We start from the raw sequence: 8945 nt of genomic DNA on the forward strand, positions 1-8945 counted from the left end.
GTGGCTGTCATCCCTTGGAACAAGTTAGAATTATTGAAAACATTGCCTAACTGTTCTCTCTAATGGTTTTTTTCAATAGCTTTAGGATGTGTTTATCATCTGTAGCATTACAGGGTTTTGATTGAAATACTAGTAGCCATTGACTGTATACTATTATTCCAAAAGGTGTTGGTATTAATTATAAGGAATAGTTCAACATTTTGGGAAATGCTTATTTTATTTCTTGGAAAGAGTTAGATAAGAATATCCATATCAATCTATATATGTCTACAGACAGAAACAGCCGACAAGCCTAGCTTCGTCCAACTTTTAAAAGAATGCCCAAAAATGCCAATATCTAAACTAACTAACATGTTATATCTTGTTTGTTTGATCTGTACACCAACAGCAAAATGTTAAGATGACAAGTTGTGGTTTTTTATGGAGTTACGTGTGGTAAATATTTCTTGGATGGGCGCAGTGACTTCCTGGGGTCTCTGCTAATTGCCTGGCAACTTTGCGGTAAAGTCCAGGAAGTCACTGCACCCGGTCCACGCATAGTTGTAATGTAATTAAATAAGAATATTTCCAAAAATGCTGAATCCTTCCTTTAAAATCCAATTTGACCCTTTAAATGATTATGTGTCTCTCACCATGGTGATATTATTCTCATTTGATTGTCTTCAGATCTTTCTGATTAATTCTACCTCTTCAAGTCATATTCTGTTGTCTAATCTCCTGCGTTCAGGTGAGATTACAAAACATCAATAGAGAGTGTCAGCACTACTTTCTTAGCTTCCCAGCATAATGCTGCTGCTTGTCATAAAACCAAAGATCTTTTAAACATTTTCCACGACTGAGTAAGCTTGTTCAAGCTTCTAAGACGGTCCCTCAAAAAAGATCAAAAACAGAACTTCTGCGTCTTTCTATATTAAAGAATTGATGACTGGGTTTAATTATTAAACTGCCATGAGATTATTTTTGCATGGAGTTTGGGCTATTTTAGTCCTACAATTCCTTCTGTCTCTCTCCTTGCTCCTCTTAAATGTCCGCTACACTTTAACCCTGAGCAGTGAATCATTCTGATGTGCTGCGAATGAGGTTGACACTGGTCGTCTTTCATCTTCTGCCCAGTTGGAGGTCTGACTCTGACTGTAAGAGATGCATTCTGGCAGACAGGACATCACAACAGAGGCACAGACACTGACCAGTTACTCCTTAGTTTGCTCTATTCTAGAGCTGAAATAATTAGTGAATTAATTGACTAATCAGCAACCATGTTTATAACAGAAATACTACACAAGAAAAAACACGTCTGACACACACACACACACACACACACACACACACACACACACACACACACACACACAATCACAAGCACTTTACACTTGTCCTCTACTACTTTATGTCCATCACTGGGAGTCAGCCTTCTGTCATGTCTGAGGATTTAATTCATCATTTCATTTCTAATCTCCACAAGTAAACAATGCCATTGACAACCCACTCCACCTCAGCCTTGATAAAGGGATTTGCAGAAGATTTCAGAAACGTAGCAAAAATGACAATTTGTGTGGGGCAATGTGAAAAAAGAAGAGAAAACAGAGAGTAGATGAGTCCAGAAATAATGATTCCCCTTGACAAAAAGATGTAACTGATGACACATCAAGAAAAGTCTGAGAATTTCTTTGAAATACACTCAGTACAATAAAAACCTGAGTCAGTCAAAACTTCAAAGAGAGCTACAGCTCAGGTCTCACTTTCTGTGTCCTTGAAAGGAACAGGGTGGCAAAGATCCTGCCGATGCATGTTTCTTATTACTGAACTATCACCATCAGCCAAAGGAATGCTAATAAACAGTGTGAGGGAGGATTTCCATGCTGTTTTTATGATTATTATTTTTGAAGGATGAGCAGTGGAGGAATCGCCTTGATCTGTCGGCCCCTCTAGGCTTGAACAAATTCAATTATAAATTCAACAAATGGTGTTTGGCTGGACGTGAGGGTTGTAAAGGCATGTGGTTCAGCTGCCTGGGGGAGACGGATGCCATGATGCACAAACCCAAGGAAAAACCTTATGGTCAGAGGGATCAGGAAGGCAAAAGAAGCAATAGAGAGTGGCGAGTACAGATGGCAGCATCGAGAGCAGAATATGGTACAGACCAGTCTGAAATGTCAATGACAGATAGGAGTCAAACAAGAGAAAGTTTATTAGGCATCAATGACAAACACCACAGTGCATTTACCCTATGAATACAGCAATACAGTGCATCTATCTGCCTATCTGAATATAAATATTTTTACCCACAAGATTGAGCCTGATACTTAAATTGAGTCAGTGATCCCGAACACACATCCAAAATGGACACGTCCCCAAAGATCCCGCACCAAAACTGGTACCGGCTACGGCTGCACAATTAATTGTATTGAAACCGCAATATGGACTAGTGCACTATCCAAATCGCAATATTTGTTAAAGGCAAAATATGTGTCAAACCATTCTCAATGAAGTACTGTGGTGCTGCAGAGACGTCCCGGCCTACAAATCTAATTCTACAGACTAAATTTAAATTGTATTAATTTTCAATGAGAATAATGATATAAAAATGATCATTCCCTACAATATCGTGAATCATATCGCAAACACAATATCAGTCAAAATAATCGCAAGTCGATATGTTCCTCATATCGTGCAGCCCTAGTAACAGCAGCTTCACACGCTGCTCAATCATGGGAATACATCTACAGATGCTCTGTGATATTAGTTCAAATCTCTGACAGGAGAAGCACTTGGTTTTACTTGCTGAGGTGGGTGCAGTGAAGGGAAAGATAAACAAAGCAAACTCCATTTAGTCCAAATATTTTACACGAGTGTTTCCATGTGAGTTTGCATTCATTTATCATACAACAATATAAAGCATTTGGAGTGTTTGATTTGTGTGATGTGTTGAGGGTATTTGTGGTCTTCTTGAAATGCATTCACAAATAAAGGACTGCCCCTACCAGTAGAATTTGTATTTCTTTTTAAAAACTGTATTTATTTATTTATATTTATGTTTTGGTTACCACTTTTTATTAAGGACTCTCCACCCTTCAAGGGTTTGAGATGTAACTACAGAAATGAACTTATTAACGGTTAATAAATGATTAACTAAAGATGTATACTATAGATCAGTTACAAGCTGCTGATAAGCAAACAACTTTTAAGTTGCCTTTGAGGGGTTGGACCACTTACTTGTAGAATCCTATTGTACTTATGTTATTAAAATTACCACTAAAGACTTTTATTGATTTATTAACATTGAACTTTGCTTTGCAACGTACATAACATGTATGACTACAGTAAGATCTTCATTGCCAACGATCTATACCATAACATGAAAATTAGAGCTAAAACAGAAATAGGCATCTATTTTGATAATTGTTTAATTGTAATTTTTCAAGCCAGACATCTGCTTGTTCCAGCTTCTCCGATATGAATATTTGCTGTTTTATTCTCTTTTTTATATTATTGTAAACTGACTCTTTTGGGAATTTGGACTGTTGGTTCAAATCAAGACATTTCAGGTCATCACATTAGGCTCTAGATAATTGTGATGGGAATTTCTTTGTATTTTCTGACATTTTAATAGACAAATAAAAATGGCCAAATTGGAATGTTCATGAAGAAAATAATTGTTTGTTGCAGCCCTACATTTTTCACGTCTTTAGACGAGATATAATCAGTCGTAATAGAGCAGGTTGTTGCATTTGACTTCCTGACTTGTATTTGTTGTGGCTGTGATCCTGGCTAATCAAATCACAGCTAGCTTCTCCAGACAGTCAGTCGCTGGCCCGCCGGCTACACCCCCTCCACAGATAATGTCACTTCCTCTGAAAAGAACCTGATCTTGTTACCAGACATTGTATTAACAATTGGTCATTGTTATCTCTCACTGCAATAGCACAAAAAAATGGAACTGTGGTAAATACTAAAAAAGACAACAATGCTGGCTGACAGGCAGAGAAAATGTTTCGTTCAGTAAGAAGTGAGTACCTGAACATCTGACAGTGCAAACAGTAAGACAAATGTTTGTATTGAGATTGGCCTCTGTAGGTTTTTTTATTCACTTATTCTTACACAGTGATAGTGATGACACACATCTGAATGTGTGTGTGTGTGAGAGTGTGTGTGTGTGTGTGTGTGTGTGTGTGTGTGTGTGTGTGTGTGCATCAGCAAAAAGAGACACACAATGATAAATGTAAAGAGACAAGACAAATAAAAAGCCCTGTCTGTGCATAAAAGAGAGAAAGACATACAACTGTTAGCCTGCAGCATGTTCAGACAAACAGGTGGAGCTCAGGTGTTGGAGAACTCCGGGATCCCAAATAGGTGCCGTCTATTCAGCATTAGTCTCGCTTTGCCAGACCCTCCTCCAAAGCGCACTGAAGGAGGGTCTGGCTACTCCACATAGCATTCGGGGATGGGAGGAAAACGTGCTCTGGTTTAATGGCATTTCTTTAAACCAATCACAATCGTCATGGGCGGTGCTAAACTCCGCACAGTGCTGCTGCTAAATAGTCATGCGAGAGAAAACTCAGATTGGACAGATAGTCTCGCTAGCTTTCTCAATTTACCATTCAGAGATCTGAGGAGCAGGCAACAATAGTCCTCATAAATCCACCAAATTTAAAATTCCAACACAAAGAAAGCGGAATGAAAACGGTAAGTACATGCATCCGGTGGAATTTCCTGCAGCACCGGAACAATCCCAGAAGTGGAACGTGAACTAATTCAGCATAGTTTCTGCACTAGTATGGAGGGCTAAAATGAATGGTGCCACTTTAGTGTAATTGCTGTAGTGGGAGAAACATGTTTAGAACATTGTGTGCAACAACTAGATGGGGGGATTGTGGGAAATACAACATTCATACGATAAATACACCTTGACTGCAAGCCTATGCATGTCAGTAAGAGATTCAACCGACAGATTAGGTGAGTGAGCACTTTTGTCTCGATATGCACTCATTGCTTCAAAATGCCACAATGTCCTAAACCTAAAAAAAAAAAAATCAACACACAGTCACAATTGTACTCCACTGGGCAATTGTAAAAATAGGTGATATGGTGATAGGACAGAGGGGTGTAATTGAAGATCGAGGTGATACATTCTCTGTTCTCATTATCTGCTGCTAAATAGACCTTAATAATGAGCAACATTATCCTATGCGTCACACACTCACACATATGCACACACACATTGCACAGGGCTCCACCGGTGTGCCTGACATTTAGCAGGTCTGTGTGTATGTGTGTGTGTGTGTGTGTGTGTGTGTGTGTGTGTGTGTGTGTGTGTGTGTGTGTGTGTGTGTGTGTGTGTGAGAAGTAAGCCCAAGACTCAATGACGGGTCTTTTTTTTAAGACTCCAGCTTCTTCATTTTGACAGAAACCATTTCTGACACGTATAGTAGTTTTGTAGACAAACTGTGAAACAAAGTCTGCGGTGAGTTTCAACAGAAAGTCTTGACACTTGAGAGCATCAGAGCATAGCAGACAGGTCGCTATCTCTCACAATCACCTTCACGCACACACTTACAGATGCACACAATCACACAAACACACAAGCACAAATACTACCCTTCTCTGTCACCTTGCAACCCCAATTTTATCTAGCCATTCCATGGCGGGACCTAGTATTAAAATACAGGTAGTAGGCTGCAGCTTTCCCCTCAATTTCCTCAAGGAAAAAATGTATACCTATGGCTCTCTCTTTCACACTTAATTGAGACAGTTATGAAAACCAAACAAGACCATGATATATTGGTTTGGCAGCTTATACCTAAACACTGCTTTTTACAGTATGTGCCCAAAGAACAACAACAGTTTTTATATAAAATCTGCTGGACAAGTACAAAAGAAGTAGAATACATGTTGTTGTTCCTGCAAAATTGGAGCTAAACTATCAGGGGCATCTCATGTTTTGCAAAAGATACTGTCAATTGAAAGATAAAAGTTTCACCAAAGAAGCATGGAAGACCCAAAAAAGTACAACCATCCTATTTGCAAAAACAAGCTGCAGGGTTTTCAGGAACTTCCCACAAGGTCCATTCAGTGGCTGTTCTGGAGTTTGTCCATGTTGGCTTAGTTGAGATTGGTAGTTCATTCTTAACCTTGGAAACAGCAGTTAACATCTGCTGTGGTAGACTGTGGGATTCAATAATTTCCTGTATCAAATCTATAAGATGTCAATAATAGATACACAACTATCAAACGTATGACACCAAAAAGAGTTGAAACAAGGTTTCTGATTTGAAATTTCGGAAAGCAGTGTTTTACTGCCCTCTCTGCTTCAGAGTTTCAAACCTGTTTTACCTCAAACCCCACCCAACAGTCATGTCACAGTGTCCTGGAGTACACCTGTATGAAGTACAGGTGTACTCCAGGTGCAGTGAATGCAGCAAGGTGAAAAGTTACACTGCTGGAGCTCAGCAAAGACAAGATTTTCAGGAGGTGTTAAGTTACTTTAGTCTTGTCCAACAACCTGCATGCACTGCCGAATCACACACCTAGCCTAGCTCCTAATCAGTAAAACAGCCGCCCAAATTATCTCTCGTTCAATAGTTGATTTAGCCACTTGACTGCTGCACTATAGTTAATAAGAGCAATCTTGCATCCAGTAGCGTTATGTCTCTGTCAGTAATATTATTCAACGTGCTGTGCATGTAACGTTAGGGTTAATTTCCCTCGGCTATCTTTCGTGCTGCTATAAGAAGGAATTAGTAAATTCCAGGATTAATGTTGACGGTCAACCATTGAAATGTTCCTATAGATGTTAACAAAATATCACTAAAGGGAATTAAAGGTATGCCAACATAGCAACAAAAACAGGACCACCTCCCATTTCTTTCACTTCCTGCCACCGTCTGTGACCCATTAATGAGTAGCTTGGAACGGAGTGACTCAGCATTAAATCAAAGCTTACTCCCAGCTTGCTCATTATGTTTGGGACAAGCAGAGACAGCGGGTCCACAGAGACCAACTGTCCTCCAGTCAGAAACTGTGTAGTTCATTGACAGGAGTCCCTACAGAGAGATAAAACACACTTACTGTACAAATACGTTAAAGGGCAACTATTATATAGCATTTTCAGGATTATACTTGCATGTTGTGTTTGTACTAAAACATGTTTACACGCTTTAATGTTAAAAAAAAACACTTCTCATACTGCCCATGGCTGCTGAACCTGTATTCACCCTCTGTATGAGACACTCTGTAGGAGCGCCTGTCTCTTTAATCCCTCCTCCCAAAAAAGCCCAGTCTTCTCTGATTGGCCAGCGCGCTTCCTGGAATGTCCAGAGCCTCCGCTCCGTGTTTCACTAGCTAGTTGAAGCTACTGCAACAGAGTATATAGCAGGATTTTGTACTGTGAAAAATCACCAATAAAGGCTTCTAAACCAAATATGACACAACCGGACATGTCCCAGCAGTAAAGTGACCGGAATTTGGGGAGAAATGACCAGTATTGGCTGAGATTACAGCATGTAGTTTCTTAATAGTTAGTTAGTAAAGTGCCCATATTATAAAAAAAAAACACTTTTTCTGAGATTTGGGGTGTTCTTTTGTGTCTCTGGTGCTTCCACACGCATACAAACTTTGAAAAAAATCCATCCATGCTGTTTTGAGTGAGATACGGTTTCTGAATGTGTCCTGCCTTCAGTCTCCGGGTGAGCTGTTCAAAATCGACACGGCTTGTGACGTCACAAGCCGAAACGAGCTGGCTAACCGCAACCGTTAGCTCGTAGCGTTAGCATTAGCATGCTAACGCTAATGCTAAGGCTAGCATGCTACCTCGTTCTCAATAGCAAAGCACTGCTACAACACACACTACAAGTTCACCATAATCTACAAAAGAACTACTTACATGTGCGCCCTCATTTAGAAGTCTCCCAGCTAATCCTGCCTTGTAACTGACCGAAGTTGGAGAAACAGCCTTTCTTTTACTGTCTATGGAGCTAGCTAGCTGACATGATCTACATCTGAGCTACTGCGCATGTGCGAGTGCAATCAAAGATAGTACAGAAGAAGAAGAAGAAAAGAGGTCTCACTCTGTAGCTAAAACAGAGGCCAGGTGAAAAGAGGATCTGCAGCAGTGAGAGAGAGCTGTGCAGTACAACAAAAATATGGTGATTTTCGAAAATTAAACCTTGTAAACCTATTCTTGTACAACCTTAAAATACAATTATGAACCTGAAAATGAGCATAATATGGGCGCTTTAAAATGCTATCTAACACTAACCAGTGACCTACAGTTGAGCTACCTAGCATACAACCTCACCCACCAACAAACCCAACCTGCTAATAATATGCTGGCTCCCAACAACAAGCTAACAATCTGCCAGCACTGGCAACACATGGCCGAAGATTTAACACAATAGTATTACACCTGCGTCATCAGAGTATGATGTATGTACTGTATGTATGTATCACATACATTTCGCTATCTCTAACTAACTGTGCAAATACACAGACAATAAACAGTGGCCAAACAATGACTGGCAAGACATCTACAGGCACTGTATCATGAATATTCAGCTAAGCTGCACTTTGACCAGTGTGCTATATTTTGAGATCTCTGATACCACATGGGAGCTGTTCAAAAGGTATGGATGAGTTTACCTCTAATCCATTATTCCTCGGTGTCGTATTTGTTTACAATCAATTTGCTGCAGCGGCAGTGCAATTGCACAGAGACAGGGACCTGGAGGAAGAGGCCGTGTTTCAGAGCTACACCAACTCTTGTAACAGTTCAATGGGTATGCCTTGGCGGTGCTGGAGGGAGTGCAGAGGAGGAAAGAGCAGGAGGAAGGGGGGAGGAGGGGGAGGTGTCAAGGGTACAGACTAACAGTAGAAAGTAGGGAAGGCTGAGGAGGAGAGATAGTGCAGGATTTGTCGAGAGTTTAGCAGACATGAGGAGACCTCCTAAGGGC

This window comes from Sander vitreus, chromosome 20 (genome assembly GCF_031162955.1).
Source record: "Sander vitreus isolate 19-12246 chromosome 20, sanVit1, whole genome shotgun sequence".
Classification (NCBI taxonomy): Eukaryota; Metazoa; Chordata; class Actinopteri; order Perciformes; family Percidae; genus Sander; species Sander vitreus.